The sequence below is a fragment of the Pteronotus mesoamericanus genome, unplaced genomic scaffold (genome assembly GCF_021234165.1).
Source record: "Pteronotus mesoamericanus isolate MK-2021 breed Mesoamerican mustached bat unplaced genomic scaffold, CSHL_Meso_final scaffold_174, whole genome shotgun sequence".
Lineage (NCBI taxonomy): Eukaryota > Metazoa > Chordata > Mammalia > Chiroptera > Mormoopidae > Pteronotus > Pteronotus mesoamericanus.
This window is the reverse complement of record NW_026555309.1, coordinates 1873918-1890272: the sequence shown is the minus strand read 5'-3', so window position 1 is coordinate 1890272 and position 16355 is coordinate 1873918. Positions and strand designations below refer to the sequence as shown.

The 16355-nt window shown below is 37.0% G+C and overlaps 1 non-coding gene across 1 annotated transcript; it reads left to right on the top strand.

The window, feature by feature from the left end:
* Nucleotides 1–477: 477 nt before the first annotated feature.
* LOC129084459 (U1 spliceosomal RNA) lies at nt 478–641 on the top strand. The gene has a single exon (XR_008530588.1). It is a non-coding gene; the product is annotated as a U1 spliceosomal RNA (small nuclear RNA).
* The last annotated feature ends 15714 nt before the right edge of the window (nt 642–16355 follow it).

Sequence of the window (16355 nt, the reverse complement as noted above, 5' to 3'; positions counted from 1 at the left end):
AGTGAAATTGTATTATAGTTTTAGTTGTCCAATTACCTAATAAAAGCTCAAGAGGAAGGGAGAGAACAACTTTTGTCCTAAAACCTCTTTCTTAATGTCGCAACTCTGATTAGAAAATTTAAGAGGAAATGGGGACTGTTTAAAGGCTTTGAAAAAAGAAATCTCTGATTACACTGATTATACCTCAAATTCCCTTCCTTCAGCCCTCAAGTGCTAGAGGAGTAGAAAAAGAAGTTTTTTTTCCTAAGTTTTACTCCAGTTGTTTGGAAATGGGTGCGTGTGGACCCTGCTGATGTGGATTTCTGGGCACATGTGGGCTCTGCGGGCGCTGTGATCTCTCAGTACTGTCTGCGACAGGCAGAGCTCGGAGGACAGGCAAGAGAGATGGTTTGTGTTTGCTATTTCTGTCCTCTGAAGTGACGTTTCAGTCAATAAGACTTTGAGTTGGGTAAATTTCAAAGTTCAAGAAATCAGAACATACTTACCTGGCAGGGGAGATACCATGATCACGAAGGTGGTTTTCCCAGGGCGAGGCTTATCCATTGCACTCCGGATGTGCTGACCCCTGCGATTTCCCCAAATGTGGGAAACTCGACTGCATAATTTGTGGTAGTGGGGGACTGCGTTCGCGCTCTCCCCTAAAAAAAAAAAAAAAAATTAGAACAATTATCTCCCTAGTAAATGAGATTAGATTATCAGTCATTTGGTACCCCACTGCTCTCTCCTTAGGTGACTCTTCCAACAAACTACTCATTCACTATAACTGGCCTGAAAAATATCTATTTTAATGGAAAAATTTATAAAAGTTAATTGAAGTATCTTGTCATTTTTTCACTAAAGTGTGTCAGTGCTAAGTAATACAGTTCCATGATTCAGAACATTTCATTAAACCACCAGGTCGTACAATGTAAACCATCAATTAAGCAGTTGGTTGATGAACTGGCCGGTTCACATGTTTGAGCTCCAACCTGGGCCAGCCATGTGGGCTCCTTCCTGTTTCTTTCACTTCCTTCCTTTATAACTTCAAGCAATTTGTTTAAATTCTCTAAACCACATATTTCCTTCTTGTGAAACAGTATTATAATAGTTCCTTCTTTGCAGGTTGTTTTGGAGAAATACTGAAATAATCTTAATAAAGCCCACATTGTATGTGTTCAATAAATATTAGCTACCATTATTACAGTTTAGAAATACCTGGGAGATTTGTTTTTATCTCATTCAATAACCAAATGGAAATTTAATTAATTCAGTGTTACAAATGATTTCACATTTCTATATCTCTTCTTCCTTCCGTGATTACAAACAATTGATTTCTGACTCAACTGAAGTTTTGAAGTTTTTTAATATATTTATTTTTAAGCCCGTCTTACATGTAGAAGGTTCTATAATATCCAAATAATTAAAGCCAAAGTGAGGTAGGAATTAAATTATATGATAATTTCTTTAATTCTCTTTTGAGTGTAAACAAGGCTTCAAAATACATGAGCACAAAACACATTACCAGAGACTATGTTTGGAAAGTTCCTTCAGATGTGTGAAATTTCTCATAGGAATTCTAAGATTCCAGGGACTTCCGTAGAAGCAGGCCAAAGAGTTACAAATAGAACTATCATTACTTAAAAGGGAGTAACTATGTTTTAAATGTTCTCAACTACCTGATTGCTCTTATTTTAGCCTTTCAGCACATTTTATCTTACTCTCCCCATAACTATGAACTGGTCTGATGATGGATTAATCTAACTATTGTCTTAGGATATTTATGCATAACTCTTCTTTTTTCAGGCCCATTGATCACTGTCTACATTTACAATGTGGGAAGGTGCTCTGGGGGAAAGTATACAAATATTAATGTCTGATCATGCCTGCTTTGTATAAAATAGACTTACCTGAATTATAACCATCACAGTTTCACAGAAACAAAGTTGTTATTCATTCTATGGCATGATTTCTAATGTTAGTTTGGTTTGTGTGTGTGTGCACACGTGCATTTCTTGTTTTATCTTTTAAATGTAATGGCTTTCATCATTTCACTAAACAACGAAAAAATTAGTTTATTGGTTTAAAAATTAAAGAATCTGGTTATATAATCTTGGTAGTATCTTAATCTGTGTTGCAAATTCAGTTTTCCAGAATCAAATGCTGAGATGGAGTTTGGGTACACAGTTTATCTTAGGAATCCACACCTGTAAAAGGAAGAAAGTGGCAGTAGGTTTGGGCAGAGAAAAAGCTAGAACTCCAATGCAGGCTAGACAAACAAAGCCTCAGCCACCCCTGTGGCAATATCTCGAACAAGGGCTGACCATCAGGACGTCCCACATTCATCCCTCGTCACGTTCAGCACTGGCACAGGTTGCCCCAAGAAGCATCACATCTCATCAGGATGGCTCTCTGCAGTCAGATGGGTTCCCAAGTGGCTGACAGCTGTGCTGTCTACTGAGCACAATCCCTGCTGCTGGGGAGTACATCCTAGAAGGGACAGCTGGGGGTGTGGACCTGTGTCCATCACCATCTGCCTGCTGATAAACTTTAAAAATAATGGTCCCCTGAATGGGGTGAATAAAACTAACCCACTGGAGGCAATAAATAAATAACTCACTCTCTCACTCACTCACTCACTCACATTTACCTTTTATTTCATTTTTTTAAAAGTTATGGTAAAATGCATGTAACATAAAATTTACCATCTTAACCACATTTAAGTGTTCAGAAGTGTTACATAAATTCAAACTGTTATGCAACCAACCTCCATAACTTTTTCATCTTAGAAAACTGAAACGCTATATCTATTAAACAACTCCCCATTCTCCCCTTCTTCCCAGCTCCTGGCAACCACCCATGAACTTTCTGTCTCTACAAATGCCATTACTCTAGGTACCTCATGTAAGTGGAATCATATGGTTTTTGTCTTTTTGTGGCTGGATTATTTCACTTACACTGTCCTCTGGGTTAATCCATGTTGTAGCATGTGTTCAAATTTCCTTTCTTTAAAGGCTAGATAATATTACATTGTACATGTATACCACATTTTACTCATCTGTTCATCCACTAAGAGACATTTGGTTTGGTTTCACCACTTTGCTATTGTGAATAATTCTGTTATGAACAGGGATGTACAAATATCTGAGGTCCTGCTTTCCATTCTTTTGAATGTATGCCCAGAACTGAAATTGCTGGGTCATATGGTAATGTTATTTTTAACTCTTTGAGGATGCTCCATACAGTTTTCCAAAGAGGCTGTACCATTTTATATTTACATGAAAAGTGCATAAAAGTTCTAATTTCCCCACATCCTCACCAAAGCTTATTTTCTGTTGCCATTTTTTTTTTGGCAAGTATCTGTCCTGATAGGTATAAGATAGAGTCTAATTGTGTATACTTCATTTTCTTAACTTTTGCCTTTGATTTGTAATACAAAAGTTTTAATGCTACAGTGGCAGGCATATGAATTCACTCACTTGACAAGGATGTCAGAGCAGAAGTAAGACTTGAGAAGGGCATTCTGGCCTTTCTAAGCCAACTTGGAACCTGTTGGAAGATAAGTATGTAAACATATATTGGAGGTGCAATTAAATATTCTATCAATAAATTTATAAGATCAAAAATCTTTCAGACAACTGCTTTAGGGGAGTGTTTTGGGGTTCCATATAATAGTCCAGGATCCTTAGATAGTGTCTGTCTTCTAGTTCTCAGACAAAAACATACATAAAACTATCATTTGGCTTTATACAAAACACACACACACATTAAGACCTAAGTTAAAATGTGCAAAACTCATTTTTTGAGAAGTAAAAAAATGCATAAATAGTAATAAAAATAAATAAAAGCAAAAAAACATTTAAATTAACAGTTAAGAATAAAACTAAATGGGACCTAAAGACATTTAAACTACTGACTAGAAGAGAGACATGCTCTTTAATTTTCTAATTGTTCTCCAATGTAAAAAACCAATTCAGTGCATAGAAAATGTCAGTGTTTAGATGTTTAGGGGAAACTTGAAATGGTCTGCACAAGATTACCCAGTTTTGGAGATTGGCAATTTAAACAACTGCATGCCAAAAAAACTCCCCCCTGCAAAATGATAACAAAAATAAATAGAATCAGACAGTCCTATTAGACACGGCTCTCTTCCATGTAAGTTCACCTACTGAGTGAGTGTCAAAAGATACAAGTGCACAAATGAACTTTCCATAAGCTCTCTAGTGGCTTTTGTACTAAAAGCCAAGTCATCTTTTTCCATCCAATTCTTTCCAAACAATAGAGTGCCTTGGCAAGATTGAAAACAGATAGGAGTTTTCTAGGAGATACTTTGAAAACATAAATGTTAGATATAACTATAAGCTACTTATAAAAATATAAAAGACTGATTTGGATTAATCAATTTATTCATTAAGTTTTGCAGAAGGATTAGATTTATCTCACCAGAAGTCAGGAAAGTGACTGGAGAGCAACAGAAAGTGAGCCAGTGATGCGTTCCTAAGGGAAGCCTGGGAGTTCATGGCAGCCATCACGAGCTCCCAAGGTTTGATGCACCTCTTAAAAGAATAGCAACAGTGAAATAAAGCATTAACAAATTTGGTTTTTAAGACTTTGATTGCATTTATTTCCCATATGCTTTTAGAAACCAACTAGCTCAGAATGATCTCTAACTTCTGAAAGTCATACGAAGAAAGTACTATCAGTGAGGTTTGAACCTTTTATGAAAATCCACGTGCCTGAAAATTACCTAGAGCCATCGAAGCCATTGTATTAATAAAGTCATCTGGATGTCTCCTAGGGTACAGAGCTGGAGGTGTTATTCTCCATGCTACCAGATACAAAGCCAAATGCCCCCATGTTCTTTACAAATGCATCTAGAGCTGCCCCATATTCATAAACAACATTTGCATGCATGAATTTCCCATTTCTTGTAATATTAGAGCTGTGATAAAGTAGCAAAATTATCTCCTAGACCACAGTTAAAAGAAGATAAATATTTACAATTAGCATCTGCCACTTCCCTGAGATAAGGGAGGTTTTGTGTTTTGTTTTGTTTTTTCATGAAGTTGGCACAGTGTAGGAAAAGTAAATGTAAGCCCCAAATTTGAGGTCAGTTCCGTTCCCAAAGGTTGATCGTATCAGGCATTAAAAAAAGTCTATTCAGCACTGATGATTTATGGTAACCAAATTATTCCAATCTGTTCTGTAATAGTAGATAAAGCTACTTAAAAGAGAAAAATAAAGTCAAAACAAAAGATTTTAAAACTAGCCTGAGAACATTCATATGTAAATACTAAAATGGACACCCTAGACTTATCATAAAATTCAGCAAATTTGTCTGGTTTGGGCCCCACCCAAGGGATATTAACTACCAGAAAAATCACAATGGACATAGTATTGCCCCACAAGAGTCCCCATGCTCATATCTCAAAGGCAAGGGAGATACCAGGGTACAGTCACTATAGATTTACAGAGTGGATCTCATTTATTAAAGGGGTCAAGATATATCTATTTTTTAATGGTCACAATATAATATGTTAATGGTGACTTTATCTATTATGGATTTTTTCCTATGTGCTAAGCAATATGTGCTAAGCATCTTTACATCTGATGTTTTTATTTTAATTTAAAAAATACAAGGTAGGTACTATTATTGTTTCTACTTTACAGGTGAAACTGACACTTAAAAAGGGTGGGTAATTAGGAGATAATATTTATTATTTGTTTAATCTCTTTAAATGTATATTTTATAACTACAAAAGAGACACCAGGATCTAAATTCTGATTTCAAAACAAATGCCCTCTAGGGAAGGAGTGTGTACAATAAAATATAATGTCTGTCCAGAAAAAGTCCAGCCATTGTTAATATAATAGGAAGAGTTTCTGCAACATTGATGTAATCTGGCAGCCAAGGAGAGTGGGCTGAAATGCGCATGCATGAACAAGAACAATTTCACTGTACTAGTCAGTGGGGCAGTAGATGCTGCTGAGTGAGCATATGTACTGTGTGGCTGTTGCATTCAAAATGACTGAACAAGCAGAGCAACAAATCTGTATCAAATTTTGTGTTTAGCTTGAACATTCCTCTGAAGAAATTATTTGGATGATTCAAAAGGCTTTCAGGGACAATACAATGAGTGCAGTGCAAATAAAAGTGTGGCAAAAATACTTCAAAGATGGTCAAGAATCTGTTGAAAGTGATCCACATTCTGGAAGGCCTGCAACAAGCAGAACACCTGAGAGTGCTGAATGTGTACAGGCTGCAATCAACAAAGGTCAGCGACTGACAGTGCAAGAACCAAAAGCTGATTTGGGAATTCCAGAAATTACTGTCTCTGAGATGTTGATGCAAAATCTTGGCATGAAACATGTCATGACAAAATTCATTCCACGGCTTCTGCTACCAGAGCAGAAGGAACATCATGCTGCAGTTGCTAATGACTTGATTCAAACTGCTACCAATGAACTAGATTCCTCGAGAAGGTCATAACATGAAATGAATCATGGGTTTACACCCACAACTATGATCTAGAAACAAAGGCCCAGTCATCCCAATGGAAATCTACTGGTCATCCACACCCAAAGAAGGCACAGGAAAGTCACAGCAAGATCAAGACCACGTTAACTGTGTTTTCTGATTGGAAGGTGTTGTCCCTATCCAAGCCAGCTAATAAGAAGTACTACCTCAATGTTCTTTGTAAGCTAAGAGATGCAGTATGACAAAAACAGCCGCAGCTATGGGCAACTGGTGATCAGCAGCTTCACCACGACAACGTGCCTGGGCCATCAATGAGATTCAAGAAAATATGATGGGGCAACTGATGTGACTTCAACAAAGGATTTTGCAGTGTTTCAAACAGTGGAAGAGACACTGGAAGAACTATGTGAGGTCCCAACATGCCTATTTTGAAGGGGACTAAGGTGTTATTGTCCTATGTACAATGTTTCTTGTATCTTGTATCTTCTTCAATGTCTCTATTTTTCATGTTATGTGGCTGGATACCTTCCAGACAGACGTGACATATATATAATGAAACATCTTATGATAGGTGGAAGTTCCTTTAGAAAGAACCTCTAGAATATCTCAATTTAATTTGGGTGATTCTTTCATTTTTGAATTCTTAATAACGACCCCAACTTACCATTTCCTTAGCCATCAATCTCCCCAATTTCTTATGTCTATGATGTCCTAAACCCTTTCTCCAAGGTACCAAAATGCATTTGACTCCAAGAAACACAACAAATTTCCAGGAGCTCTGAATTCACAGAGTCCTTGCAAAGGGGCATGGACATAAGACACAGCCAATCAACAGGGCTGCATCTTTCACTCATACTCAGTTCTTAATACATACAGGCCCTATCTATCTTATTAGAGAAATCAGAGGACTTGGGGGTTTTCTTTTCATTTGTTCTGTGTATCTGCAGGCCACATCTTGAAATGCACTCCACTGAGATGCAGTGGAAAAGTCCAACAGATGAGAAGGCAGAGCTCTGGCGGGAGAAAAAGTCCTGTGTTTTCTCTCTGAATTCTTGAGTAAGCTGTTAAATATTCTGGTATGCTAGCACAAATACAAGGCAATATTGAAAATTATAAACAATCTCTCAGTTATTTCATCCACACATCACAGGATTCACCTATCCCCAAAACACTCATATTTGCACAGCAGCAGAAGATACTAGAGGGAATCTAAACCCAAGGGTCTCAGTGCTGGCCTTGAGGGCAGTCATCATGTCATCGTGAGTCACAACAGACTGCATCTGGGGACTAAGCCAAATGGGATTAAGAACATGGAGGCAACGAAGCAGAAACCCTGAATTCGAATCCACGGTCTCTCATTACCACACATGGCATTTGGGAACGATGGTCTTTCCAAACCTCGCTTTTCTCATCCATACAATAGAGATATAAATATCTTTCTCACAGAATATTTGTAAATATTAAAGACGACAGTGCATAAAAATTAATAGAACTCTTGGCATATGGGAAGTACTTATAAATGTTACTTTTCCTTTTTTATGTTAAATGCTGTAACACTAGCTTTGGCCTATTTTCTCCTCTGAATCAAATGAACAAATGCTTTGGCATCATCACAACACAGAATTTTATCTTCTTTTTACATAACTGTTAACTGTCTCTTACTTAAGTTTAAAATAAAGAAAAAATCAGGTTTGAATGAGTTTTTAATAGGTATAGTCCCAGTGGTAGTCATTAATTTTGTTCTGACTGTTGAATAATGGTACACACATTAAGGAAGATTAAAAATATATTGAGCATATAATGGACAGCAATTATATTTTTTAAAACCCAAATGTTTAAAAATTTTAATAGTCTTACCAGTTTTTGAAAATTCTGCAGAAAAGATTTTCTTTTCTAAAACTGAAAGGCCCTGTAGGTTACTTTTAGCTTTACAGAAATAGTACAGCATGAATAAAAGATGTTAGTCTGAAAACTTCTTGTCCTCGAGGGCAAAAATGAGAAACCACATCCTGGCTTTTCCTGTACCCTCCCCCATGACCCAATGCCTAGCACTGAGTACTGGCCTGCCGAGGGCTCTGGGAAGTGTTCCCCACATACACTTGACTTACCACCATCCCACCCTCTCTTTGCATTTCTATCTTCCCAAATCCTATTAACTTTCCAAAACAATAAGTCTTTCCCTACTATTGACCTCATCCCTCTTAAACCTCTGCAGCTGTTACAGTCTTCAGCATACATTAAATGCTCTATCATCTACTGTTATTCTCAACAATTTAGCTTTATTGTCCCAAGCAGATTATAAATTCCTCAGTGGTAGAGACTATACTTTTCTATTCTCTGCTACTGATAAGACATAGCATAACTGTTAAGCACTTATACTTTGAAATGGGACTGCTTGGGTTCAAACCCTAGCTTTCAACTTAGTAACTATGAGTTTAAGCAAATCATTTAATCCCTGTTAACTCAAGAATAATAAAAGTACTTGTCTCATTTTGTTGTTGTGATTTAATAACATGAAATCTTAGGAGGAGATCCAGGATTTCATAAGTGCTATGTAATTGTTAGAATTTATTATAGCAGGGGGCCATGAATTTGTCTTTTAAGTCTCTGTGTCAATGAACATGGAAATAGATGAGGCAATGTTCGAATCAATCGATTGTTCAGTGAACACCATGTGGGAATTCAGACGGAAAGATGTTCTTTGCTGTCTAGAAACTTACAATCACCCTGCCATTGATGGAGTAAACAGAGGGCACCTCACAGGCGAGATCTATATAAGACTCATCTTTATTACTCTGGGGCATGGTGCAGTCCATGGCACATGGTGGGCATTCAACAGATGTCTGTGGTATTACACAAATCATTAGACTGCAGAAGTAAGTCTATTTAGTAAGCACCCATAAAGACATATTGCTGCTATATGATGGTCCAAAAACAAGTACAAAATCAATAACCCCATTGAACTGAAAAACATGTTAGTATTTAAAAATGAACCATGAAATACATCATCTCACTAGCTTTTTCTTGGCTCCATTTGTGTTCTTGGATTGATTTCTGTACAATTGGCTGGGATGAATTTAGCCAAGGCTACACTATCAGGGTGCTTGCTCCCTGTGAAGACAGCAGCAAAGATCAGAGATCACACAGCAGGATCACAGTGTTACCCTACCAGGCATCCCCACTTGTGAGACTTTCTATTAGGGACACAGCTTGCAGATGTCCTCCCAGTTAAACCACCTACAGCTAGCTATGGATCCAACTAATGAGTTGTCTGAGTTGAGTCTGAGTTGCTGCTTGCTTCTCCCATTGCCTGTTCTGAGAAGATAAAATTTATGCTTGTTTTCCAAAGTCAATTCCCCACACCTAGACAGTGTTTCCCTCTCCATGTTCTCCATTCTCATATAGTAATACTATGGCCCATTTTCTATAATCTTTCCCTGCCCTCAGCCTTGGCAACTTCTTTGTTTCTGAATCCTGCCCATAACTTGACTCCTGTCATAGATTGACAGTTGTACCTCTTTCCTGAACAGTTGACTGGATTGCCTATCATTTGCCTATACTCCACCCACCTGAGAGGACACATCTGGATCATTGGTACTTGCTAGTGACAGAAACTGTGACTTAATGCTGAACTTTTTAGACACCATGTTATGCCTACCTGAATCTACACTTTTACCTAGGCCATTCCCAATAGTAGCCCAATGAGTGAATCTCATGACAGGCCATAGTTCATTTCCTACATTCCTGCCTCAACATGGAATCTCAAGTTGTTTAACAACTAGAACAGGGCCCACTTTGATAACTCCTTTGTTAAAGTACCAGGTTTATGTCCAAGATAGTTTCACTATTTTTTGTTCTTTGGCCATTCCATCTAGTAAGTAAGAAATGTTACTGAGAGTGATATTGAGCATCCTTTGTTTTTTCAAGCTTATAGGTATACCATAATGCATTTACATTCTAATCATCTATAGATGAATATTTTTGTTGCTTCCAAAATTTTCTTATTAGACTTATCTGCAATAAACAGCTTTGTACATATTTATATATTGCCCCTTTATTTTTCTTAGGACATATTTATGAAAGTGGAATTTAAGAGTCAAAATATAATTTTGGGGGTTTTTGATGTATTTTCTTTACAAAGTCCTTCAGAAAGATTGTAGCAGATCAAATTTCATCAAATTATAGAATTTTAAGGACAGTAGGAAACTTGGGACTCACCTGCCTAAACTTTTACTTTGAAAGTGAAGATACCAAGATCAGAGCTATTAAGTTATTTACCTAAAGATGGAAGTCAAAGTGTAATTTGACCTATGCATTTTTATGACACCTTTCCTTATCTTCTAACATACTGCTATTATTACAGATTAAGCAACCTCAATTATGAATTTAAGAATTTTAATATGGACAGCCAATGTTGCATTTCCATCTTTTCTATTTCTATATTTTAATTTTTCATATCACACTGTAAACACATGAAGTGAAGTTTTGGTATTCAGAGAATATTTCAAGCTTCAAATTGCCAAGAAGGAAATTCTACTTGGAAAAATGCCTGTAGCTTAATCCATGGTCTCTCTTTCAAAACCATCTGTTTTATTGATGGACAAGCCTGGGCTCAGAAACCAGATGTGTTTTCTAAAGAAGTTGCTGTTATTCTAGAGGACAGAATGTCTGACACATGACAAAAGGCAGGAATTTTCTTGTTTATATTAGTTGTTAAATGTAGAACAAATCAACAATATGTCTCTTCTTAAAAAATACTTTGGCAAGCTGTAGTTCTTTTCTATTTACAAATCTCTGCTAACATAATTACAAGATTGCTTTCCTTAAATATCTTACTCTGAAGTTAGCTAGCCTGTAGCTTCCACAACAGAGCCTAGAACTCTGTGTGCTCTTCTTGAAATTTTCACAAATAATACCCTAATCGCAAACTAATGTGCTCTCATTTTTGCTCTCATATAATAGGACTCGAGCATAAAAGGTACAACTGTATGTAGCAAAATTCTGATGAACACATAAACAGTTTGCTATGTAAGGCAGTAGAGGAAAGATGAGCAGACTGATTATTCCACACATTAATTCAACAAACATTTACTGAGTCCCAGCTATATATCAAATACTGTACAAGACAATATGGCTACAGTACAAAGGTCAGCAAAATGGACAGTAACAGAACTAACAGCGGTGGAGTTATCTTCTTTCAGGGTTTTTAATTGCTTATGTCTGATTTATAAAGAACTTTATCAACTTAGCTGTTTTTTCCTTGTAATGCCAAATATAATATCATAAACCCTTAATATAACCTCAGTGTGGTCTGCGGTAGAAGTCTTTCTTGCAGCATAAAAGCTTGAAAGTATCAAGCATGTTCTACTCTAACACATAGAAAGCACATGAGGTTTTAGAAGTCTCTTCCAGGACAGATATGTCAGGTCTATTTTCCCTCCAAGTCTGTTCCAATAAGACCAGCCAGATCACAGTCATTGATGCCGGCATTAATTTGCACAAAATGGACAATCCATTTTATGCTAAGGTGGAATTTTGGTATAAAGATTGGCTTATTACACACTGTTAGAAATCTGTAATTCCAAAATATATTCAGTAGGTCTCGGTTGATTCTTGCCTTTTTAAGTCCTGAATCTCTTATAAGAGCTCTCTGTGCATCACCATAATAAGCTGTTTTGTTCTACATAATGTCCTTTAAGAGTCATTTGCAGTCAGGACAATCAGCAAATGACCTATAGGATAAAGCTAAAGCATAATCAATTCAAATTATAACTTGACTTAAATTCAAAAAATACCATTTTGTTATATCCTTAAAACAAACAAAGAAACAAAATCCTAACAACTCCCTTCCCTCCAACTCATCCCCTCCACACACACACACACACACACACACACACACACACACTCTCACACACACACACACACACACAAAACCCATACAAGACAAACTCACAAGCAGACAGGGTTCTAGGTCTGATGGTTTCTGGGGATCTCCTCTTATATCCCTTACAGTCAGTCATGATGCCTGGAAATCCACTATTCAAATCACTCTTCAATGGTTTATTTCTTTTAATTTCTTCTTGTGAGTTTCAAATGACAATAGGAAGAGTAAGTCCCTGTTAATTCATTTGCCCACTTACTCTCATTGGTTTATCCATTTATTCAGCAATAATTCACTTGGGGAGGAACATCTTTATATATTCTACCCTATATTTCCTTTGTAGCTTTCAGAGTGATTTAAGAATCAAAGTGTCCACAAAGCTCCCCTTGCTCCAGGACATCACAGACTATCAGAGACAATGCCTTTCGAAGCAGAGACCTCGGCCTCATCAAGTTTAACTAATAATTTCAAGATATAGGTCAACATGAAGTACAGAAAAAGTAGGGAGAGGCATGTCACTCTCATGTGGTTCTCTGAGGAAATTCCCACCATAGTGGGCATGCTCTGGCCACATTAACATGTGAGATCTCTACACCACATATGTGGCTTGCATCACTAACAAAAAGAGAGATATCTCAAGCATGAAGTTTTTTTCATCTTATGCTCAAGGAGTTACACAGCTTCTATGAGGTATTCTATGGCCAAACTCCATGTACTTATAGATTCCAGATTTGTTTACCACAGCAATCCTATACAAATGATGCATCCTAAAAAACATTTAGCTTGTTTTTCAGGTCTGCCATTAACATGTTTACATGAAGATAACATAGAAAGAGAATAGATTGTAAACTTGCTGTTTTATCAATTAACTTCCTATTACCCAAAGTGAGAGAGTATCATTACTCAAGGAGAGACAGGAAGCCACCATAGAGCCATTAGGGTGGACTTGATGATTTTTGCCCAGCATTGGCTTTGACAAATTGGGTAGAATCCATAGTATACTTGCATGGAAGTTGACAGAGAAGAAACAGTGAACTGCTACATTTCATGGATAATTTGCTAAACATTTTCCATAATCAATCTCAAAATGTCAGGCATTTCCTTCTATATCTCAGAGTGGACACTGCTACTATGAATGCAGCTGTGTTACTTGCCAGTGTTTGCTGAGCACTTACTATGTGGCAGGCATTGTGATGAACATCAACGTGTGAAATCTATTTACTTCTGATAGCCCTGTGAGATGGGTACTATTGATTTTATCCAGTTATGAGGCTCAGAAGAGTTATATATACCAGCTCCATGAGAAAGCCAGCATCCCATACAGACTGAATCAAAATCTGAGATCTGAGTCACTACCCTGTCCCAGTCATGGTAGAGGACCACTGAATGAGGTGGCTCAAAAGCTCCAGGAGCCCTCTCATCTCCTGAGAACCCAAGAACTGAGGGAGAGAATCCTCCCCAAGGAGCAACTTCCCTTTTTAAACTATTCTCTGGGTGGAGCAGCATCCTATATGTTAGTCTATCTTTCTACAGAGAACTCAGGCTAAGAGTTGTAGAGCCCAGACTGGAGATGGCAAATAAAGTCTTAAAGCAACAGGAACCTTTACTAACCCCCCACAATCCCCAGAATTGCTCTTAACTCCCTCTGCTCAGGTGTACTCTGAACTGTGAATTCATCAAGGGACTTTAATGTCTGAGAGAACAGATTTCCCGGGGTGGCACCTAGCAGTATCAAGCATCTTCTGAAAGATACTTGGGGCAAATTTTTGTGCTCTAGTCAACACAAAGCGTTGTGATGTCTGTATTGTACAAATGAGAAAAAACAGAAGCTCCTCTTATCTGTTCCCAAAATTAGTAGTATTTAAGATCGTTTCCTTGAATTCAGAACTCTAGATATTGAATAACCTCATCTTACACTGCAAAAGGCCCTTATTGGCATTGTTGTCAAGTTTTAAAGAACAGCATCAAGACTTATGAGGCTAAAACTCAAAGGATTCTCTGAGGTAAATGAAAATACTTTTCCAGGATTAATAAGAAAAAAAAGATTTTAATCATATAAATTTTGTAATTGATTTGGGGTAGATTTTTTCTCCTGCAGTAAGAGAGGCAATTTTTAGAAAGAAATTGGATGTGTGCAATCTAGACAAAGACCATTTGGAGGAAACACACATCTGTGGCTACTGAGTGCCTGTTTTGAATTACATTTAAATTGCCTGAAGAGCATTTGGCAAATGGAAAATTTTAAGTTGGTTTAAGCTTTTCCATGGACAATTTCGGTTTTGTACTGTTATTGTTATACTGTGCTTTTGCATTCAAATCTTTTCAACCAGCATGGAAAAGAGAAAACATTATGTTAAAGGCTTTTTAATGACATAGTAACTCCTTTTGACAAACAGTGGATCTGTTCCATTATCTTATCTGCCAAAAAAGAAATATCTTCCAAGAGAATAATATGTGCTTAATCATGAAAGACTTCAGCTTTGAAAGCTTCAAATGATAGAATCAGCAACAGAAATAAGTACTCTACATCCCCAAATTAGATGTGTTCTTTTGATTATCTTGCAGTAACATCTGTGGTAACAATACTTTCTGGAAACCACTGCTGATATACTCAAATAGCTGTACTAAGTTGGCCTGGTTTCTCACGTAAAAAATCAGTGATTTAACCAAGCATGGGATTGCCCCTCTCCTCGTCACTGCCCTTTGGCTTTGCTGCTCCACCAGAGACTCAAGGAGACTGCTGTGAGCCAAGACTTCCAAACACAGCAGACCTCTAATTTCTGTACTTCTCCATGGAAATGACCATCACCCCATATGCAATGAGACCAGTCAACTCCAATGAAGTCATCAATAGTTTCCTTGTCTTGAGGATTTCATAATTACAAGCAAAAGACAATTTGTGAATTTTAAAAATTCACTCAGTCTGAATAGCTATACTATTGGGCTTCCAGGTTATTCTCAACAAAGTTACCTTTATCCCTAAGGCTGTGCTAGTTTACAGGTAAGGACTCCAGTTAAAGAGTTCTAAAGTCCATCTTACCTGTGGGGGCCCAGATAAGAGATAGCACATATAGATGTCACTCTGACAATCTCTGATTGTGAACAGGAAATTCCATGATTTGACCTCTCAAGAAATAGAACCTAAGCATCTTCTAAATTTGTGGGGCTTTGTGCTACAGGTTTATGAATTTATTAAAACACATTTATATTATGATAATAGGAAATACAAGATCCATTCAGATAAGCATGAGAGAAGGTGGTGTGCTTATCTCAGGTGGGGATGAGTTGAGAATCTGATAAGAAGCATATTAAAATAGCAAAGGTTTTGAAGACAAATGTGTTCCCAGTTGTCAAAATACTGACAGATGCTAAATTTCTGAGAGATGTTGAGCTTTTGGGATAATAAAGAAAAGAATGTTAAGAATTTTCCATGTCACTACTTTAAAATTATTCATTCTTTACCCTATTTCACCTCCCCACAAAGGAGAGAACATATGTTGTACAGCAGAACTAGGAAGAAGCACTTATTTTTCCAGAACCACTAAGAACTTTATTATGCATGGTCCAAATCAAACCCAAGAGACAGAAGAAGCTGTCATAAATCTTAGGTGAAATATTATCAGTGCTGAAACAGAATCAAGGAATTTGTTTCTCACAATGGTATAGTTCATATGAAAAGTATAGCAGTGGAAAAAGAAAACCCTGAACAAATGATATAATCTAAAAATATAATTTTATAACTCCCTCCTCCATCAAAAAAAAATAGCACAACAAACAACAAGTATTGGCTAGGATGTGGAGAAAAGGAAACACTTGTGCCCTGTTAGTGGGAATACAGATTGGTGCAGCTACTATGGAAACAATATGGAGTGTCCTCAAACAATTAAAAATGGAACTGCCTTATGATCAAGAGGTTCCATTTCTTGGAATATATATAAATAAACCTGATACACTGAATCAAAAGAATATATTCACCCCTATGTTCATTGCAGCATTATCTACAATGGCCAAGTTTTGAAT